At 45.3% G+C, this 23450-nt stretch overlaps 1 long non-coding RNA gene across 1 annotated transcript in view; it reads right to left on the reverse strand.

The window, feature by feature from the left end:
- Positions 1–6668: 6668 nt before the first annotated feature.
- LOC137413347 (uncharacterized) overlaps positions 6669–23450 on the reverse strand; it is a 62251-nt gene continuing 45469 nt past the window's right edge. Inside the window, exons 2-3 of the long non-coding RNA XR_010981668.2 lie at positions 7697–7785; positions 6669–6721 (exon numbers count right to left, since the gene is read on the reverse strand). This is a non-coding gene — a long non-coding RNA (uncharacterized LOC137413347). The remainder of the gene's footprint in view (positions 6722–7696; positions 7786–23450) is intronic.

Genomic DNA, 23450 nt, shown 5'->3' on the forward strand with positions numbered 1-23450 from the left:
AAAGACACAAATCTATATATAATGGAGCAAGTGTTTGTGAGTACGTATGTGTGCATGTAATTACCCCCAAAGACCCAGAAAACCAAAACACGCCGAAGACTGAAAAGACCCTGAAGATCCAAAAGACCATCAAGAGCCTGAAGACCCAAAAGACCCTTAAAGGGGAACCCAAACGCAATTTTTTTTCCTGAAAATCCATTGGCAATCATTAATCACGGTCTAATTTGAAGGGAATTTTTACGGCGTAGCCCATAGTGCAGAGCTGTCCAGAACAGTGTTTGTCCGTCCGTAAGTATGTATGTACACATACATGTATGTCCCCTCAAACGTACACCAATCAGCGCTGAGGATCTGGTCACATGACAGAGTGACATGATTATGTCTGATGTTATTACGGTGGTATGGCGGCTTACTCCACACACCGCCATTTTGATTCCAATTTCGTTCAAGCCAAACGCATCGTCGAACCTGTCATATATCACAATCACCATGCACTACCTTTTCGTTTTTAATTCCGTGTGAAACAAAAACAAACCGATTGTTCAAATGATCATCAAATATCGAAAGTATAGACAATGTGGGTCTCCCAGCGACACAGTACTTATAGGCCTTAGGCTTCATGCCTTCATGGCTCACCTTCAGGCCGCTTCGCACACATTAGCACAGGTTCCTTAATACAGTAGTGTTGTTTTTGTAAAAAAAAAAAATCGCGTTAATACTAATAATATAGTAAATATAATCATAATACTGCAATCCCTTCATCGTTATTGCAAAGTTTCCGGATTGAAGCGGTGTATGGTTGGTTCATTGTTGACTCGAAACATAGAACAAACAAGCGTCTAAATGCAAAAATAATTTAATACCTACATTATTTACGAACTGGTATCCCCACCCAGGTCATACTATCCTCCAACTAAAGTATCAAACCGGACTTGCAAAGTCGACACCTCTGTTAGACTTTCGGTCTTGTTTTTTTAATTTGCCAATCAGAAAGTGCCGAAAAAAAACTCCCGAGATTTAGGGTCTTCGTAGTCTTCAGGGTCATAAGGTTCGTTTGGTTCCTCTGAGTCTTTGAGGATATTTTGGGTCGTCGGGGTGTTTTGTGTCTTTGGGGTCTTTTGGGTCATCGGGGGCCTTGTTGGTCTTAATGGGTCATCAAAGGTCTGAGGGGTCTCAGCAGTGATTTTGCCAGTGATGTCACATTGTAAACTCATTGTGATCCTGCCGGCGACGGTACATAGGAAGTGCACGGTGGCCGTGGGTATTGTTAGCTCAGGTGACGGTTGACGGAGGATTGTGAGGGGATGGTGGAGGGGGGAGAGGGACGTGGGGTCCTGGGTATTGTTAACCAGGGTGACAGTTGAAGGGGGATTACAATCAAGGATTGTGGGAGGATGGTGGAGTGGTGGGAGGGGTGTTGTTGTTTTTTTTCTTTTTTTTTCTCAAGATCGAGGCTCGTGAGAGGTGAACATTAATCACACAAAAAGTCAAACCGACACATAAAACACAAAATAAGGGGAGCGGTAGACAAGATTGGGAGAGACTGGGGAGGACACAAACAATATTTGAGAGCAGGGACATCGAGAGAACTGTGGGAGGGAGAGGGATTGGGGGGACGTGGGAGAGGTATAAAACATATGGATCCTGCAAGGACTTCCAGGAAAGAAGTTGGAATTTAAAAAAAGTGGCTCTGGGGTGAATTAGCGGGGGTAGAAAAGATCAAGGTTTTGGATGGGGGAAAATAAGAGATGGTGGTGAACAGCTGTTTTAAAGACCTGGAGGGAGGAGTGGGATTGAAGGGAGTGGGGGAGTTTGTTCCAGAGGCAGGAGAAAAGGGGAATGAAAGAGTGAAGGTGAGCAGAGAGCCTAGATTTTGGCAGTTTAACTAAAAGAGGGTTGCTGGCAGATCTTGTGCAACCTGTAGGAATATTTGGGGGACAGAGCACAGAGAGAGCTGGAGGAGCAAGGCCGGAGAGGAGCCGGTAGAAGACAAAAAGACCACCAACCTGCCTGTGGCGAGTGAGTGAAAGGCCCTCGGAGTTAGATTCATCACAGGAGATTCCAATGATTCTGAAAGCTTTGGTTTCAACAGCGTGAAGACGAGCTCAGTGTGAGGCAGGAGCACCGGCCGAGAGGGCGAAACAGTATTCCATTGAGCTGGGGATGAAAGCCTTGTATGTGGTGAGGAGCTCAGGTGTGCAAAGGAAGGACTTCGCACGACGGAGGATTCCCAGTCGGCGACTGGCTTTGGAGGCCAGCTTGGAAATGTGGTTTTCCCAAGAAAGATCATGGCAGATAGTGAGACCAAAAGCTTGAGCAACAGAACTTCTTGGAGAGGATTGTTGAGAAAGTAGATGGGAGTGTTTTCCAGTCTGTCTTTTCAGAGAGACATAGTAAGAGTGTGAGATTTGTCAGGATTGAAAGACATGTTCCACGTGTTTGATCAGTCTGTGATTTTGTCCAGGTCTGCAGAGAGTGAGGAGGCTGCAGACTGCCGATATGTGGGATGAGGAATGGAGCGGCAGAGAGTGGAGTCATCAGCAAAGAGAAAGAGAGGATTTTCAAGAGAGTCGGAGAGATCATTGATGAAGACCAGAAAAAGCACAGGGCCCAGAACACTGCCTTGGGGAACTCCAGCCTGAACAGGAAGAGGAGATGAGAGAAACCCATTTAGGGCCGCACGTTGACTACGACCAGAGAGGAAGTCCGCAAGCCATGCGTTGAGATTTCTATGGATACCAAAGGAGGAGAGTTTGGTGAGCAGAGCTGGGTGCCAGACCGTATCGAAGCCACGTGATATGTCAAGGGAGGCAGCTCTGATTTCCTGTTTGGCATTGAGGACCTCCATCCATTGTTGAGACAGCAGAAGCAACATGTCCAGAATAGAATGACCTGGTCTGAATCCAAATTGATGATCCGAGATAAAGCCATTGGAGAAGAGGAAGGATTTGATATCCGAAGCAATGATGGATCCCATGACTTTGCTGATAATTCGGAGCAGGCTGATTGGTCTGTAGTTGCAAGATTGCAAAAGTTGCAAGTTGCTGATTGGTCTGTTGTGTGGGGATGTTATGGGTATTGTGAGATAGGGTGACATTTGATGGGGAATGGTGGTGGGAAGGTGGAGGGGGGAGAAGGAGGTGGGGGTCCTGGGCATTGTTAATTTGGGTGACATTTGAAAGAGAATTGTAGGAGGATGGTGTCGTGGTGGGATGCGTGTTGGGATCTTATGGGTATTGTTAGCTAGGGTGATGGTTGATGGGGAATTGTGGGGGGAAGGTGGAGGGGTGGGAGGGGTGTGGGGTGGTCGTGGGTATTGTTAGCAAGGGTGACGGTTGATGGGGGATTGTGGGGGGAAGGTGGAGGGGGGAGAGGGAGGTGGGGTCCTGGGTATTGTTAAACTAGGGTGACAGTTGAAGGGGGATTGTAGGAGGAAGGTGGAGGGGTGGGAGGGGTGTGAGGTGGTCGTGCATATTGTTAGCAAGGGTGACGGTTGATGGGGGATTGTGGGGGGGGGGAGGTGGAGGGGGGAGAGGGAGGTGGGGCCCTGGGTGTTGTTTACTCGGGTGACATTTGAAAGGGGATTGTAGAAGGATAGTGGAGTGGTGGGAGTGGTGTGGGGATCTTATGGGTATTGTTAGCTAGGGTGACGCTTGATGGGGAATTATGGGGGGAAGGTGGAGTGGGGGAGGGTGTGGGATGGTCCTGGGTATCGTTAGCTGGTGTGATTGTTTATGGGGGATTGTGAGGGGATGGGGAGGGGGGGAAAGAGGCTGTGTGGGTTGGTTGTGGATATAGTTAGCTAGTGTGATGGTTGATGGGGGATTGTGAGGGGGTGGTGGAGGGGAGGGGTGTGGGGTTGTTATGGGTATTGTTACTTGTTCGGTAGGGTAGGGTGATGCTTGATGGGGGATTATGAGCAGATGGTGAAGGTGAGGGAACAGAGAGGGGTGTGGGTTGGTTGTGGGTATTGTTAGCTTGGGTGATGTTTGATGTTTGTTTTTCTGGAAAATTGAAATGCCTCAAAAACCAAGGACACCTAAGTTGAACAGAAATCAGAAAGAGCAATATTACCACAGGAAATCATCCAGAAATCCAAGTCAAAATAGTTGTGTCAGCAGAAATTATCTGATGGCAGAAAAATGTGTTGCTCGCTTGGAACAAGATCGCCCGTAGGGTAGGGCGGGTACTCTGCTCGTTAAAACAATAAATAATCTTGATCGTCAAGATTATGAACAGAAACCAAAACGATACCGTGGGAAGCAACAACAACAGCACCAGGTTGCATTGGTCGTTTGGCACCAAAAATAAACAACCTTAACATGGCAAGTTGAGCACAAACGGCCAATGCCCAAACCTCAATACTCAATCATTCATGAACCTGGATGTTACAATGCTAATTAAATACAGATTTAGTGCACTATCTTTGGAAGGTTAAGGAAAATAAATGCAATGCGGTAAAAAAGAATGTTGAGATTCGGTACAATGCGGTACAGTCACGTGAAAAAGTAAGTACACCCCATGTAAATTTTTGACTTTTTCAACATATTTCAACATATAGCTATTTGATCTTCATTTGAACAATATTGATAGATAAAGGTGATATAATATAACAAATATCATGAAACATTTACATTTTGTAGTCCATTGGATAATTTAAATCAACATAAATGCAAATTTCGCATGTGGAAAAAGTAAGTGCACCCCTACATTTATCACTTCTTCAAATACCTAAAATTAGAATCAGGTGCATCAGCTCAGGTTCAAATGATTAGAACATCGTTAGTGAGGATCTTGGAGGAACCTGTCTTATTTAAACCTCAAACATTTAGTTTGGTTTGCTCTTTGTTGTTGAAGTGTGCGGCATCACCATGCCTAGATCAAAAGAGCTCTCTGAGTCCTTCAGAAAGAAGGTTATAGATGCCTACGAGTCTGGGAAGGGATTTAAAAAGATCTTCAAACAATTTGAAATCAATCATTCTACTGTCCGCAAGATCATCTACAAGTGGAGAAGATTCCAAACAACAGCCAACTTGTTCAGGCCAGACAGCAAGGTGCTGAAAGAAGTCGATAAGAATCCAAGACATCATGGGACCTACAGGTAGCTATTGCCACTGTTGATGTCAAAGTGCATGTGTCTACCATCAGAAAGAGGCTGCACAAATTTGATCTACATGGAAGGTGTGCCAGGAGGAAACCTTTGCTGTCCAGAAAAAACATCAGGGCAAGACTAAAGTTTGCCAATGAACACCTAGGTAAAGACCAGCACTTCTGGAACAATGTGCTCTGGACAGATGAGTCAAAGGTGTAGCTATTTGGCCACAAGATCAGAAGACATGTTTGGTGAAAACCAAAAACAGCATTTGACCACAAGAACCTGATAACAACTGTAAAGCATGGTGGTGGAAATATTATGGTTTGGGGCAGCTATGCTGCATCAGGGCCTGGGCAGCTCACCATCATAGAATCCACGATGAATTATTCATTGCACCAGTGGGTGCTTGAGGATAATGTGAGACCATCTGTCGGAAAGTTGAAGCTCAACAAAAGGTGGACCTTGCAACATGACAATGACCCTAAACATACCAGTAAATCCACCAAGGAATGGCTGAAAAGAAAGAAATGGAGGGTTCTGGAATGGCCAAGTCAAAGCCCGGATCTGAATCCCATCGAGATGTTGTGGGGGGATTTGAAACGAGCTGTGCATGCAAGAAACCCCTCAAACATCGCACAGCTGAAATAATTCTGCATGGAGGAGTGGGCAAAAATTTCTCCCAGTCGATCTCAGAGACTGGTAGACAGTTATAAGAAACGCCTACTTGAGGTTGTTTCTGCCAAAGGAGGCAATACCACCTATTAGAGCCAAGGGTGTACTTACTTTTTCCACATGCGAAATTTGCATTTATGTTTATTTAAATTATACAATGGACTACAAAATGTAAATGTTTCATGATATTTGTTATATTATATCACCTTTATCTGTCAATATTGTTGAAATGAAGATCAAATAGCTGTATCTTGAAATATGTTGAAATATGTTGAAATAGTCAAAACTTTACATGGGGTGTACTTACTTTTTCACGTGACTGTATCTAATTGCTACTTTGAGGGACCCTCCTTGCTGACACGAAAACACACAAGGGGAATGATAAAATAAAATACATTTTTTCGTTTCAAGCCAGCCGGCATTTAGCTTTGCGTCCCAAATGGCGGGTAGGAGCTTTCTGGTCGTTGAACCCGAGCAAACCAAAGGAATGATAGCCTCCTTTGGTTTGCTCGCGACCTCCTTCGTCTCTGAAGAGCACCACCTTTAACCAACACCCCCTACTCCAACGTTGCAAAGGTTCCCCCAACTCCACAATTCTCCTCACAAGCACACCCGAGACAAGGCGTGACTGCCCACAACGAAAGTCAGCCTGAGAGAGAGAGACAGAATCTTCTTCTCCCAAGCTCAAACCTTCTCGTTCTGATGTCACACCAACGCCACCCCGACCAATCGCCGAGTTCCACCCAATCGCTCCATGTTCGGGCTCGACGAATGACGAAGCTTGGGGCATGCTCTTTTTCATTGCTCGATTGGTGGGCAGGGTTAATTGACCATTACAAGAACGTTCAGCTCTGCTCGGAAATGGTGTCGGTTATGGTTGGTTAATGGACGATTCGTGTTGTTGTTGTTGTTGTTGATGTTGTTGTTGTTGGTTACGGGGTTTTGCATGGCAGCCTGGTAGTTGTAAAAACACATGAGGGAAAATTACAGGAGACAATAACATACTGGGAATTATCCTTAAGCGCTATTTAACGAACACAAAACCACCCTCCCTGTGGTGACACGTAAACCCTCTTAAGCTCACAGTTTTCCCTGCTTATATACATCGAAATGTCTCCTACACATCCACGGTCCTTTGTAATCGATACAGTTCCACCTCCTCTCTGGCATTGCATCCCTACCCCCACAAACGTAGCAATAACTTTGGCCGTAACAATGATTATACATGACTTTGATGTTCAACTCTGACTTTTGATGTTCGATTCTTACGTCCGAGAAGTTTGGGAGTGTTTCACTTTACCCGTTTCCTGATTCCAAGTGTGGAATGTACCGTTACAAACAAGAGCGACACTCATCGACGTCGCGACATTGACCGATTATGCCTACACCAACATTATTACATCATTATACATACTTGTACCAAGTATCATTAAAATCCCTTCTGCTGTTCTCACGTATCCCATTTTAACCTGACATGACCTCTGACCTTTGACCTGTTGATGTCACAATACAATCAGCTCATGTTTGCATCATATATACTCACACTAAGCTTGTTCAAAATCCAATCACTCAATCACGAGTTCACAAGTGGGTGCCGCACCATAATTTTGTACTTAACATGACCTCTGACCTTTGACCTCTTGACATCAAGATCGAGTCAGTTTCATCGCTACACATACCTGTATCATCTTTTCATCATTATACACACCTGTACTTTAGTTTGACTTTGATCCCTTCAGCCGTTCTTAAGTTATCGCGGTAACAAAATGATTGTACCTTAACACGACCTTTGATCTTTGACCTCTTGACCCCATCATCGAATCATTTAATCTTTGCATCATTTTATTTAATTATACAAAGTTTGATGAAAATCCCATGACTGGTTCACAAGTTAGCTTGGTCACAGAATTTTTACCAAATGGGACTGACCGACAGACGGACGGACGGACGGACGGAAGAACGGACAGACAGACAGCCGGGTGGACAACCCAAAAGCATAATGCCTCTGACGACTTCGTCTGCGGAGGCATAAAAAGGGGGAGTTGTAAATTGATTATGTCATTAAAAAAGGGGGGTGTTTACAAAAGCTCAATACTGTACTGTACTAGTACTGCAGCAGTATGCGCAAAATAACAATTGTACCTGCATACGGCCTTGGGGTGGAAGGAGGAAAGATGACTTTTGCATGACTTGTAATCAACAGATACCTTTGTTTCTCCAAAGGGTAACTTGTGACAGAAGACGCACTGATTCAGTCTTCAAATGGACACCATAGGCCAATGTAGCCTCTGAGATATGCAAGGAAAACAAAATGGTGGAGATTTGTTTTTGAAGCCCCTCCCAGAACGGGTGTAGCCACTCCCTCAATGGGTGAAGCCACTCCCACGGACGGACAGACTCACCTCAGCAGAATATGAGCCCTGATATTCAACTGAAAGTGTTTTTCACAGGGATTTGCAATTTGTTCCCGAGTGCCAGCGATAAGTCACCTACTTTTCTCAAAATAACTTGAACATCCATCAACTAATACTGGAAGATGGGACACCCAGCTTAATGCACATCCAAGGAACAGTGAGTGCACTTTGTGATGTGCTGCTCTGACAGTAAAACACCAATCTGATGGTTTATAATTGGGTCAGGACAAAACCCCCCAGATATTGCAGATCAAAGGCATATGCACTTTTCACACTAGGCACAGCCCAGCCAGCATGTTCAGCTGGGGCCCAGTTGGGAAATAGGTGGTTTTTATGGACTGAGCTGGGCTTGGGTTCTGGGTGTGTTTTTTAACTGAGTTCCACATGGGTCTCATCTGGGCTGCCAATGCGATTCTACAACTAGAACGACACACTTTGACATCATAACCCACCTTACAAAGCTGGCGGGGACCCACATGGGTTCGTCGGGTAGGTGAGCTGAACTGGACTATATGTGGGTCCCAGCTGGGTAAAGCCAATGTTATTTTCTGAAGTTTAGAGAATGGCACATATATATATATATATATATATACATATATATATATATATGTATATATGTATGTGTATATGCATGTATATAATATATATGTATATATGTATGTGTATATATATATATATACTGTATGTATATATGTATGTGTATATATATATATATATATGTATATATTGTTACGGATCTCAACGTCCGCCCCTTTTCCCCTTACCAAGGGGGGAATTAATCCCCTTGTCTGCGACTGACCGACGTGAGTCCTGAAGCTGCCCAGCTCCCTCCAGAGAGGCAGGTGAGCAACCTCGTTTGAGACCACGGACAAGATGTTATTTGCCGAGCGGATTAGCAGCCGCGGCTCGAACCATTAGCAATACTACACCCGATCCTAAACGTTGACCAAATCGTGCCACAGGTATTCAATGGGGAAATCACTAAAACGAAACGGATGTAAAGGAAAGAAGGCAAGGTAGGAAGAACAGGATTTATTACTAACTATTATGTACAAGACCAAAGAAACAAAGGATGAAGGAAAAATACGAAAATAAAGACAGAAGCAGAGGGAGACACAGTGCAAATATTAACTTATACAAGCTTACTTATACCCAGGACAATACAGACAGAACCAACTCACTCACACGAATAGGGAATTGCAGATTGGATTGGCTGGAGGGAGAGGAAGGTGGGACCACAAGGCTGGAAGGTTTGGCAGGGCGGCACAGCAAGCAGATCCTCTCCAGGCTGGAAGCGAGCAAGGCGGCGGTAGGCACACGTATTCTCGTTGCACGCGGCAGGGGCTGGTTGTCACTGCACGCCTCGGGCTCCCTCGGTCATCTGCTGCCTCAATCGTCTGCTGGTGGGGGCTCTCCCCCCACGGGTTATATAGCCACGCCCTACCAAGCCATGACCACACCTTACCAAGCCGTGCCCACCGAGTCGTGGTTGGGCGCAAGGGCTTCCTGGCTCCACTTCCTGAAGATGATGGGCCGGCCACGCCCTTCTCCCCCGAGTTGACCGCGTGCGTAATGGAGTCTTGGGGTGAAGAAAACCGCCCAAAGCAGTAGTGGCGAACGCCGCAGAAAACCGCCCAAAGCAGTAGTGGCGAACGCCGCCGTAATGGCGCTTTGAAGAGGCCATGGGGGTGTCGGAGGGATCTATCTTATTTCAATTCGGTGCAATGCAGGGTCAACTAGTGGGAAACAGAGCCTTAAACTACATAGAACAAGAAATAACTATTTAGAAGGGTATATGGTGGCCTACATGCTTGCGATGGATTAACTAAGGGGACGACCTTTGACCTTTACACTTAACGGAGGTATTTACAAAGATCATTACACTATTTACAGAGGGTGATATTTACAACAAAGGATTCTCAAATCCGCAACAATATGTATGTATATTGTTACAGATTTGTCACTTCCGTTGTTGTGGTTTTCCTCCACTTGAAATATTTCTGATTCTATGTACTATTATTGTCTTCAAAAGGTTTATTGTTCATGAACTGTTTGCAAAGGATAAAAGCATTAATGTTAAAAAGAGACAGGAAGCCGGATCGGGAGCCGGAAGAAGAAGAAGAGGAGTAGAGAAACGAAGGCGGGGCAAAAGTGGGACAAGAAGCTGGTCACTTCAAGCTCCGGAGCGAGCGTTGTCGAACGAAAGTCGTGAGTGAACTTTGAGTTTCCTTGAAAGGAATTCCTGCGATAGGTGTTATCGCTGGGATTGATAAACCTGCGTGGTCAGGTTTGGCGTTGGGATTCTGACGAATCATCGCCGGATCGTAGCGACAAGTACAAGCCGTCGGCCATTTTGACACTCGCGCTTGGCTCATCGCAAAAGGTCTTTGCTTCACGTCAGCCTTTTTCACCATCCAGTCGTCTATCTGGGATGTGTGTGTGCAACGCGGAGTTTGAAGATTAATTTGCGGTTCGCCAACTGTGAACTGTGACCGTTCATACCTGGAGGGCGCCTTTGGATTGCCATTCCTCCGTGAGTTTGCCTGACACGGTTTTGGACTACGTGACTCTTTATGCCGCTTCGGTCGCCTACGCCTGTGGTTTTGGCAGTGTGACCGGGCCCGTCCTCTGAACGGGGTTCGGGTTTCGATTTGATCTCGCTCTGACACTCGCTGGAGGGGATCACCTTTGAGCTATAGAGACATTGGGGAGTGTTCTTTTCACTCACTTGGAGCACAGTGAGTTATCTTATCCTAGCTGATGGTACCTTATCTTATCCTAGCTGATGGTATCTTATCCTAGTTATCTTATCCCCCATAAGATGTGTTGATTGTACTTCTGATTGCCATTATTGTTGTACCGTTATTCTTGTGTGATTGTTAATACATTATTTGTTTGTTGATAACCATTGGTGTCATTTCAATATTGATTTTTGACACGGAATAACATATTTTTCTGCCGTGGCTCCTCTCGGGGCTCAGAGGTACACCGTGACCAGGGGGTTGGGGAGGAGCACGTAACAGAAATTGGGGGCTCGTCCAATTGACTCGGGGGCTCGAAATTGGGTCTTCGTCCGGGATTAAATACCCTGATAATTCGTCCGGGATAGAATTCCCTAACATTCACCAAATTCCCAAATTTGGAATTTTACTAACATTCCCAAATTTTTCAAAAATTTGGAAATTTTTGTGTGAAAGTTAACAGGTGTTAACTGATAGTCACCATGGTGTTTGACGCAGGAAAGTTTGCGGCGTCCCCTAATGAGGCACAGTTTCAAGAGTTAAAAAAATCGGAACTCTTGATATTGGCCAGGCATTTTAACTTGGAGGTCCGAGTTAATATGAAGAAAGCAGAGATGCAGAGATGCAGACATTGGTGATAGAATCTCTGGTGGGACAGGGCACATGGACAGAGGTAGCCTTGGATTGGTTACCCGAAGAAAAATAAAATGTGGATCTCCGGAAACTGGAGATGCAACTGCAGAGCCAGGAAAGGTTAAAAGCAGAGGAAAGGAAGGCAGAAAAGGAAAGAGCAGGACAGGAACAAGAACTCGAGGAGAGAGAAGCAGAGGAAAAAGCAGAGGAAAGGAGAGCTGCAAGAGAACTCGAGGAGTGAAGAGCAGAGGAAAAAGCAGAGGAATGGAGAGCTTCAAGAGAACTCGAGGAGAGAAGAGCAGAGGAAAGGAGAGTTGAAAGGGAACTCGAAGAAAGAAGAGAAAAGGAAAGAGCAGAGGAAAGAAGAGCCGAAAGGGAGTTAAAGGAATGTGACATGGAGTGCCAGAGAGAACTTAAACTCAAGGAGCTGCAAATAATGGAAGAACGGGGAGAGGGAACATCCATGCCGGCTCGTTCGACAACTAGTCAGAACACCTGGGATGTTGGTAGGCATGTGAGGCTGGTTCCACCCTTCAATGAAAAGGAGGTAGGCAATTTTTTTTACACTTTGAGAAAGTGGCTCGAATGCTAAAATGGCCTGAGGAGTCCTGGACCATGTTCGTGCAAAGTGTTCTGGTGGGTAAAGCTCAGGATATTTTTTCGGCTCTACCAATTGACCAATCTGCAGATTATGAGATAGTGAAGAAAACCATTCTCAAAGCCTATGAATTGGTCCCTGAAGCTTACCGGCAAAAATTCCGGAATGCCAGGACGAGGGAGAGTGAGACCCATGTGGAGTTTGCCAGAATGAAGGAAACCATGTTTGATCGGTGGTGTGATTCGAAAGGGGTTGGGAAAGACTTCAAACTGTTGCGACAATTGATCCTGGTGGAAAAATTCAAACAGTGTGTCCACGAGGACATTAAAGTACATCTCGGGGAAAAGAAGGTACCAGAGTTGTATGAGGCAGCAACCGTGGCAGATGACTATGCCTTGACACACAGGATGGGGTTCCACAAACCTAACTTCTCGCCTAAAATTAGCCAGGGGAGTTATGGTACATCTGGTGCGGAGAACAAAAATTCATGGGGGCGGCCTAGAGAGGACTATGAGGACAAATCTGATACCGCGACTTTTAGGGATCAGAAGACTACAGTTCCAAGACAGACCTATCTTCCGGGGGGCTCGAGGCAAACCACGAGTTTCTCCTCCGGGCCTACTTGCACTTTTTGCAAGAAACCTGGACACGTGATATCCCACTGTTATGCCCTGGAAAGGAAAAATCAGGAGTGGAGTCAGACTAGTACAACTCCGAATGCATTGGCAAATGTGAGAAATCGCCCTCAAAAGGGTTACAAACCATTTATTTCACAGGGGTTTGTGTCACTGGATGGAGACTTGACTAACCAGAGACCTGTTAGGGTGTTGAGGGACACAGGAGCACATCAATCTTTGATGCTTGAGGGCATGTTGCCATTGTCAGGGAAGACGGCAACTGGTGTTAGTGTTCGTTTACAGGAGGTTGGTGGCTGTGTTAAAGCTCCACTTCATGTCATCCATTTAGAGTCTGATTTGGTGTCAGGACCGGTCACCGTAGGTTTACAAGCCACTCTTCCTGTAGAGGGAGTATCTTTTGTTATCGGGAATGATTTGGCCGGTGGTCACGTTTCTGGTAACCTGATGTTTGTTGAAAAGCCTAGTATGGAAAATAACACCGCACAGTTAGAGCAGGAGATTCAGGGTATCTTTCCATCCTGTACCGCGACTCGTGTTATGAGTAGGAAGCACCCTGACGAGAAGAGGAAGTACCCTGAAACTAAGTGTTAGCACACACAAGTCAGAGATGGAGGCAGTGTTGGCAAGCTCTTTGTAGGTGGACTGAACTTCAACACAAAGGAAGATGTTCTGGACTCTGTCTTCGGCAGATATGGACCGCTCTTGGAAGTGCTGCTGATAAAAGACAGGGAGACGCAAAAGTCAAGATGGTTTGGCTTGGTCACGTTTGAAAACACAAAGGACGCCAAAGATGCAGAAAAGGATTTGGATGGCAAGGATTTGGAGGGTCGGACCATAACAGTAGAGAAGGCAGGCCATAGGCGTCAAGGGGGCTACACAGAGGAGGAAAATGTGGAGTTAGTTTCAGGGGTGGCTATGGCTCCTGGGGTGGGAGTAGTAGTTTGGGTGGTGGCCGCAGTCGATCTTACTATGGAGGCTCCCAGAGTTACGGCAGCTCCCGAAGGGATGATTATCAGGGTAGTGGCCGAGAAGGAGACCACTATTCACGTGACTACAGCGACAAGCGGTCCAACCATGATTATTATGAAAGTTAAGAAGAGTTGAAGCACTGAATGCTGCGGAGCAGCCGAGCCAAGATTCCTACATGGATTAACCGTGAACGCCACGTTCCTAAAGGCGTCCATGTAGTGAACTTTCCTACACGGATTAACCGTGAACTCCACGTTCCTAAAGGCGTCCATGTAGTGAACTTTCCGACACGGATTAACCATGAACTCCACGTTCCTAAAGGCGCCCATGTGGTGAATACTTCCAGGCCTCGCCACCCAACAACCATGGAACCTGGCTCTCAACTCGGCCTCCCGGAAAAAGTGCTATAGATTTGTTTGCCTTTGGATTTTTGATCACAACCCCTTAACCTTCATTCAAAAGAAACTAAAAATAAAAATCAGAGGTTGATGAGATGGAGATTGGCTTTGCAGGGGTTCAACTTGGAAATTGAGCATGTAAAGGGCAGGGACAATGTTGTTGCTGATGCTTTGTCCAGAGTGAATTAACTTTGGAAATCCCTGTAAGTTGTTTGAAATTTTGTTGCTTTATTTTTGGGAAATATTGATTATCGTTGCTCACGGGAATTGATGATTTGGGGGTGAGCTTACTTTTGTTTGTTTAAAGAGTTTTGCCTACAAAGAAAGTTTTCACTATGTTCAAACTTTCTTTCTTGAGGGGGGGAAGTGTTACGGATTCGTCACTTCCGTTGTTGTGGTTTTCCTCCACTTGAAATATTTCTGATTCTATGTCTTCATATCTTCATCTTCAAAAGTCTTCAAAAGTCTTCAAAAGGTCTTCAAAAGACCTGTCTTCAAAGGTCTTGTCTTCAAAAGGTTTATTGTTCATGAACTGTTTGCAAAGGATAAAAGCATTCATGTTAAAAAGAGACAGGAAGCCGGATCAGGAGCCAGAAGAAGAAGAAGAGGAAGAGAGAAACGAAGGCGGGGCAAAAGTGGGACAAGAAGTTGGTGGCTTCAAGCTCCGGAGCGAGCGTTGCCGAACGAAAGTCTTGAGTGAACTTTGAGTTTCCTTGAATGGAATTCCTGTGACAGGTGTTATCGCTGGGATTGATAAACCTGCGTGGTCAGGTTTGGCGTTGGGATTCTGATGAATCATCACCGGGTCGTGACGACTCAAGTACGATCCGTCGGCCATTTTGACACTCGCGCTTGGCTCATCGCAAAAGGTCTTTGCTTCGCATCAGCCTTTTTCACCATACAGTCGTCTATCTGGGATGTGTGTGTGCAATGCGGAGTTTGAAGATTAATTTGCGTTTTGCCGACTGTGAACTGTGAACGTTCATACCTGGAGGGCGCCTTTGGATCCCCAGTCCTCCGTGAGTTTGCCTGACACAATTTTGGACCAGGTGACTCTTTATGCCGCTTCGGCCGCTTACGCCTGTGAGCTGTTTTGGCAGTGTGACCGGGCCCGTCCTCTGAACGGGGTTCGGGTTTCGATTTGATCTCGCTCTGACACTCCTTGGAAGGGATCACCTTTGAGCTATAGAGACATTGGGGAGTGTTCTTTTCACTCACTTGGAGCACAGTGAGTTATCTTATCCTAGCTGATGGTACCATCATAAGATGTGTTGATTGTACTTCTGATTGCCATTATTGTTGTACCGTTATTCTTGTGTGATTGTTAATACATTATTTTTTTGTTGATAACCATTGGTGTGGTTTCAATATTGATTTTTGACACGGAATAACATATTTTTCTGCCGTGGCTCCTCTCGGGGCTCGGAGGTACACCGTGACCAGGGGGTCGGGGAGGAGCATGTAACAATATATATATACATATATATATATATATATATGTATGTATATATACATATATATATATATATATATATATATAGATAGATAGATAGATAGATAGATAGATAGATAGATAGATAGATAGATAGATATAGATAGATAGATATATTACTGAAACGCAAAAGAAACTTACCACCTTTGAAACCTTTAAATATCAACAATAACACTGCGTGTATTAAATGTGTGAACTTATTTGTGGACAATAGTGTCCTCACCGTCAGACAAAACGGTCATGGATGGTCACTTGAACCTTCAAAGGTCACTTCATAGCACAGCTGTTGAACAGCCGTTTTGACTGTCAGTGATTAGCCAAGGGGTACGGGATGATTTTAATGAGCTGCACGTGATGTCTTGATATTGGCTTTTAAAAGGCCAGTGCAAAATGGGCATTTCAAACAACATGCCACGATTGTCAAGGGATCAACGGCAGCGTGCCCTGGGCATGCTGCAAGGTGGACTGAGCTACCGTGAGGTGGCACGTCGCCTTGGCTGTTCACACCAGACGATATCGGCCCTGGTGGACAGAGACACCCTCCACAGCTCTGCAGATGACAGACCTCGATCAGGGAGGCCAAGAGTCACCACTGCAAGGCAGGACAGGCAGATGGTCCGAAGTCACCTGCTGGATCGATTCCGTCCAGCATCCCGCACTGCGGCAGAAACTCCAGGGCGTGCAAACCCACGGATCTCCAATGATACTGCACGAAGACGACTGCATGACTATGGTCTGACTGCCAGAAGACCATACAGAGGCCCCGTGATGACGGCTGCCCATCGCCGCAACCGACAGAGATGGTGCCAGCAGCATCAGCGGTGGACCTTGGCGCAGTGGAACGCGGTCACTTTCAGCGATGAGTCAAGGTTCTGTGTGGACAGTCCTGATGGGCGTGAGCGTGTCTGGAGAAGAACTGGCGAGCGATATGCCAATTGTTGGTGCGTCAAGCCAACAGGTGGGGTGGCCCAAGTGTGATGGTGTGGGCCGCCATATCAGGCCGGTACAGGACGCCACTGGTGGTTGTGGATGGGAATCTTAACGCCCAGTGGTATGTGGATAACATCCTGCGACCTCATCTGCTGCCATTCCTGCTAGACCACCCAGAATTGAGAACCTTTCAGCATGACAACGCTCGTCCCCATGCTGCTCGCTTTACCACTGCATTTCTCCAAGGCGAGAACATCAGCACCATGCACTAGCCTGCGCTCTCCCCTGACCTGAATCCCATAGAGCACCTGTGGGATGAGCTTGGGAGACGCGTAGTTGGCAGGGCCAGGACACGGGCAGAGCTGCTTCAGACATTGAGGACTGAGTGGGACAGAATCCAGCAGCAATCCATCCAAAGACTGGTAGGCAGTATACGCCGACGATGCACTGCCTGTATCCAAAACAATGGTGGCCACACACGCTATTGAAAGGGGACTGACATTGCACCCTGTGCTGTTCTGTACTGCAGAACAAACCTCACGGTAGCTCAGTCCGCCTTGCAGCATGCCCAGGGCATGCTGCTGTTGATCCCTTGACAATCGTGGCATGTTGATTGAAATGCCCATTTTGCACTGGCCTTTTTAAAGCCAATATCAAGACATCACGTGCAGCTCATTAAAATCAGCCCGCACCCCTTGGCTAATCACTGACAGTCAAAACGGCTGTCCAACAGCTGTGCTATGAAGTGACCATTGAAGGTTCATGTGACCATCCGTGACCGTTTTGTCTGACAGTGAGGACACTATTGTCCACAAATAAGTTCACACATTTACTACACGCAGTGTTATTGTTGATATTTAAAGGTTTCAAAGGTGGTAAGTTTCTTTTGCGTTTCAGTATATATATATATATATATATATATATATATATATATATATATATATATATATAAATATATATATATATATATATATATATATATATATATATATATATATATATATATATATATATATATATATATATATATATATATATATATATATATATATATATATATATATATATATATATATATATATATATATATATATATATATATATATATATATATATATATATATATATATATATATATATATATATATATATGTATATATATATATATATATATATATATATATGATCAAGGCACCTCCTAGCTTTAATGGTGAGCACCAGCCACGAATTATGTCTCACACGGTAAATACCGCATAACCCGCAAGGAACCAACAGCCTGTCTGCCACACAGACCATCGTTCCCACCAGTGCAAACCAAAACCAGGATTTTGAGGATTTTGGTCCTCATTGGTTAGATTTTTTGCAGTATGCTGTCCTGACGAGGGTCAATAAGCCCGAAATCTGGATTGGCGGCTCTGCTTTATGTTTAGCCAATGGGGACCAATGAATAAATCTCTGTCTGTTGACAGAGTGGCCGGGCTGAAGCCTCCAGAAGACCCTTTGGGTCGGAGGTGACGCTTTGGTCTAGGACTTCGGTCCACAGGAGATCGGGACAGCGCTCGTCACGCTGTTATGTTCGTTGATTATATATATATATATATATATATATATATATATATATATATATATATATATATATATATATATATATATATATATATATAGATATATATATATATATATATATATATATATATATATACATATAGCCCAGCGCCATAGTAAAAAATACGAAACCAATTGTTCAAATTGTTCTAAAAGCACCAAAATTGGCACACATGTAGATTAATACATTCTGAACAATTTTGGATATGGAGGCATTCAAGATTCTCCCCGTAGCACATTTGGCGGCCATTTTTCAAAATGGCCGCTATTTACCATTAGCGTCATTGAATATGTACCATAATTTGTCTTTTTGTGGATGCTAGAGGTGATAAGTGTGCTAGAGGTGATAAGTATTGTACAATTACACATACTTGTGTGCTTACCAAATAAAATGGCTACCATTTTACAAGAAAAATGAATTTTACTTTGCAGCGGCAGCGGTGGTGGCAGTGACGGCGGCTGCAGTAATAGTATAGTGTTGATAGTCATGGTACTTGTAGTAGTAGCTTGTGGTAACATGGTGGTGTTTTGTGTCTTTGCAGGTGAGGCTTTGATAACCATTCAACTGGTGGTGGATTACAGCAGCAGCAGCAGCACCACCTGACATCAGAGACGCGTTGTTCCAGACTGCAGCCATGGCAAAGAAGTTCCAACTGGTCGATACTTTTGAGCAACGTACTCCCACAACACCTCCTGAGACAAACTGGAAGCTGTGTCTTGTATGTTAAGAGGAGACAACAGAGTCACTTGTCTGCCCAGTACTGTCTAAACGCCGAGACCCTGGGAGTGGATACACGACAATGGCTGCAAACTTGGTCAAGTTTGATGAACTAGGGAAACTGCCAAGAACTGTTCAGTTACAGAGACTAGATGAAGGACAAGGTGTTGAGGCGACAATGGTTGCCCACCAGGCCAAGTGGCATAAAACATGTATGCTCCAATACAATAACACAATGCTACGAAGAGCAGAGAAGAGACTCATCGCAAGCAGCTCAGCATTTGGTAGTACTGACAATGTCCCAGCCAAGCACGCCAGAACACACTCTTCAGAAGCCACTACCAGCGGCACCTCCTGCTTTTTCTGTGGAAAGTCTGGCACAGAGACCCTACATGAAGTAGCAACCTTCCAGGTGGACACACGCGTACGGAAGTGTGCAGCGCAAGCTGGGGACAATGAACTCATGGCCAGGCTCAGCATGGGTGATATGGTGGCTCTGGAGGCCAAGTACCATTCCAAGTGTTTGTTGGCTCTTTACTATCGTGCAAAGACCACTGTAGAAGCCGAGCAGAAAACTGACCATGAAGGTGTGATGTCAAGAATCGTACTGGCTGAACTGGTCCTGTATATCGAGGAAACCCACCTAGAAGAGGGCACCGCCCCAGTCTTCAGACTCGCAGATCTTGCAAAGCTATACACGACAAGAATGGAACAGCTCGGGGTTGCTTTGTGCAAGAAAGTTAATAGCACAAGGCTGAAAGAGCGCCTGTTAGCCCAGTTACCAGGCCTGAGATCCCAGAGCAAAGGCCGAGATGTTCTACTAGCGTTTGATGACGACATTGGTGAAGCGCTAGGCAAAGCCTGCGAGCAAGACTGTGACACTGAGGCAGTTCACCTTGCGCGTGCTGCACAGATAGTTCGTCGAGATATGTTTGAAGACACTGACCGATTCCGTGGATCATTCCCGGGCGGTTGTCAGGAGGACTCTGTGCCAAACGTACTAGTTGCAATGGTAAATATGGTGCTGGATGGCCCCAGCATCAAGAACCAAAGCCATTCCTCTTCGACACAAGCAGCTCTTTCCATTGCGCAGCTTCTCAAGTTCAACAGTGTCAAGCAAAGTCGGAAGCAGGGAGCAACCAAGACACAGGAGCCTCCAGCTGTCAGACACAGTACGTCTCAAGAAACTCCTCTTCCAACCTATGTTGGGCTGATGCTGCATGCTGAAACACGCAAGAGAGGACTTGTGGACAAGCTCTTCTCTCTGGGCCTAAGCATCTCATATGACAGAGTCCTGCGTCTTTCTGCCCAGATGGGAAACAGCGTGTGTCAGCTGTACCGCATAGAGCAAGTGGTCTGCCCGCCTACCCTGCGTGGCAATGTGTTCACAACTGCGGCTGTGGACAACATTGACCACAACCCAAGTGCCACCACAGCCAAGAATTCATTCCATGGAACAGGAATCTCGCTTTTGCAACACCCAACGTGTGCAGATGAGGGAGTGGATCGTAGCATTGCTCTCACTGGGCGTGATACTGGATCAAAGACGGTTGAGCCTCTACCAGAATATTACACGGATGTACGTCCTGTTGCTTCCTCTGTCAAAGGGCAAACGATCCCAGCTACTTCTGTGACCTCTCTTAGACGCCACAACTTTGAGCAGCACATAGAAGATGAGTATATGTGGCTGGAGAACACGAGAAGTGTTCTCAAAGATGATGTTGAGGCCTGTGAAAACACATCATGGGCTGCATACCATGCAAGGCACCAAGATCCAAAGCAACCAGTCATCACACCAACGTCCCTGCTTCCCTTGTTCCAGGAGAGTGCTCACACTGTGGCAATGATCAGACACTCTATTGATGTAGTCAGGAGTGCAGTTCAACATCTCAACCCAGGCCAAACTCCAGTTCTGACTTGCGACCAGCCACTATTCACTCTAGCAAAACAGATCCAGTGGAAGTGGCCAGACACATATGGAGAAGACCAACTGGTGGTGATGTTCGGGGGGTTGCATATTGAGATGACGGCACTGAAGACCCTGGGTGACTGGTTGCAGGGAAGTGGGTGGACACAAGCACTGGTACAAGCAGAGATCACAACTGCAGGAACAGCAGACTCATTTCTTCGAGCAGCTCACGTCACACGCACCAGAAGAGCACACCAAGTCACAGCGGCTGCGTTGTACATTCTCCAACGGCGTGCCTATGACCAGTACAGCACCACCAATACAGAAGATGATGAGCACCCTGGAAGCTTCGAAGACTGGTGCAGTCAGAGAGAACAGAGTTACCCGCAGTTTCAGTACTGGTCAACAGTCTTGGCACTGGAGCTGTCCACTCTGATCTATGTGCGATCTCTGAGAGAAGCCAATTTTAGCATGTACGTGGATGCTCTGACAGAACTGGTTCCGTGGTTCTTCGCACTAGACCACACGAACTATGCCCGCTGGATACCAGTGCATCTGCGGGACATGGCAGAACTGGCAAACAAACATCCAGACGTCTTCACAGAGTTTAGCAACGGACACTTCACAGTCCAGAAGACCAAGAGGATCTTTTCAGCAATCCCTATTGACCAAGGACATGAGCAGAACAACGCGTATGTCAAGGGTGATGGAGGAGCCATCGGCCTCACAGACAATCCAACTGCACTGAGGCGCTGGATGGTTGCCGGACCAGAGGTTGCTAGAGTGATTGTGGAATTTGACGACTTCAATCTGCATCCACACGACCAAGAGGAGACACGTCACCACGAGGAGACACCAAGTGTGCAGAACACTTTTGCCAGAGATGTGCGCTCACTCGTGGCCGTCATTGAAGAGCTGGGCAACCCTTTCGAGGAGGACAGTCAGGACTTGCTGGTGCTCGACACAAAGGAGCCTACACACCACTCTGGACCACACTCCCTGAGGCATCCAAGACCTGCTATGAGCTGGTGTCTTGCGGATGCAAGAAAGGCTGCAGAAACCGCTGCAAGTGCAAGAACGCTTCACTGCAATGCACTGGTCTGTGTTTCTGTGAAGGCGAATGCCAGTAGATTAGGACAGAAAACTTGCTAGCCAACATTATGATCTGTAGACATTCATAATCCTGGTGAGCAGATTTGAAAAGTTCAGAATCATAATTAACATAGTGTGGCAAAATCTACGTTATTGTATTACATGTATGTACTGCAGGATTACACAATACTGAAAGTTATTGTCTTGGCAACTGTTTATTGTGTCCTCTTCTTGAAGCCACTTAGATTTGTTCATTTATATTAGATCTATCCATAAATGTATAACTGTAAGTACTGTGCCTAGAGACTGGGCTTTTGGTCGACTATATAACTACAATCTGACCATACTGTAAACTCCCCGTACTCTGTGTATTATTTTGACTACCATTCCATTGCAATTTTGCCAGCAATTTGAGGGCCATTTTTGAGAAGATTCATCTAAATATCTGTTAAACACTTATTGATGTTAATTCTGATGTAAAAAAAAGGAATTTTGGCCCATCTAGCACCATACTAACGACACATAATGAAGTCTATGTAATGACGCTAATGGTAAATGGCGGCCATTTTGAACAATGGCCGCCATATCTTCCACAGGGCTAATCTTGAATGCCTCCATATCCAAAAATGTTTAGAATATATTAATCTACATGTGTGCCAATTTTGGTGCTTTTAGAACAATTTGAACAATTGGTCTGCTATGCCGCAGGACTAATATATACAGAAGAAACTTCTCTCTGCCAATTAGAAACACACTTCATTGCAAGAAACTATGACCCTCACTCTGTGAAAGAAGCAATAACCCGAGCACAACACATACCGAGAGCAGACCTTCTGACTTACAAACCCAAACCTGCAACTAACCGTGTCCCACTGGTAACCACCTACTCTGCTACCTCATCCCAATTGCCAAGTATTCTGAATAAGGCCCTTCCTCTCCTCCATCAGTCAGACAGACTCGGCACCACATTTCCTCAACCTCCACTAACATCATTTCGACGTGGTCGGACACTCAGGGACCTCTTGGTAAAAGCAAAGCACCCACAGCCCCACAACAAACAAACTAGGATCCCTGGCTTCTATAAATGCACAGCAAACAAATGCATTATTCACAAGCATTTACTAGAAGGAAACAAATTCTGTAGTTCTAGCACTGGACAAAAATTCCCCATCACCTCCTATATGAACTGCAAATCGACATGGGTCATATACCTAATCACTTGCCAAAAGTGCACCAAACAATATGTTGGAAAAACTGAGAATACACTCTACACACGATTTAATAACACCCGGTCAGAAATCAATAACTTCCACACCAGTCAGGGCAAATCTCTACCTTACACGATACACTTTAATCAACCGGATCACTCTATAAATGACATTCAAATCTCTGCCATTGAATCAATCACAAATCGATCATACACCACGATTCTGAAACGTGAGTCCTTTTGAATACACAAACTTCGGACAAAAATCCCTTATGGCATAAATTTTGATGACTAAAGCATGTTCCTACATCAACCCAATCAAATTGTTAACCGTAACCC

Source organism: Myxine glutinosa, chromosome 1 (genome assembly GCF_964187855.1).
Source record: "Myxine glutinosa chromosome 1, kmMyxGlut1.1, whole genome shotgun sequence".
In the NCBI taxonomy this organism is placed as follows: Eukaryota; Metazoa; Chordata; class Myxini; order Myxiniformes; family Myxinidae; genus Myxine; species Myxine glutinosa.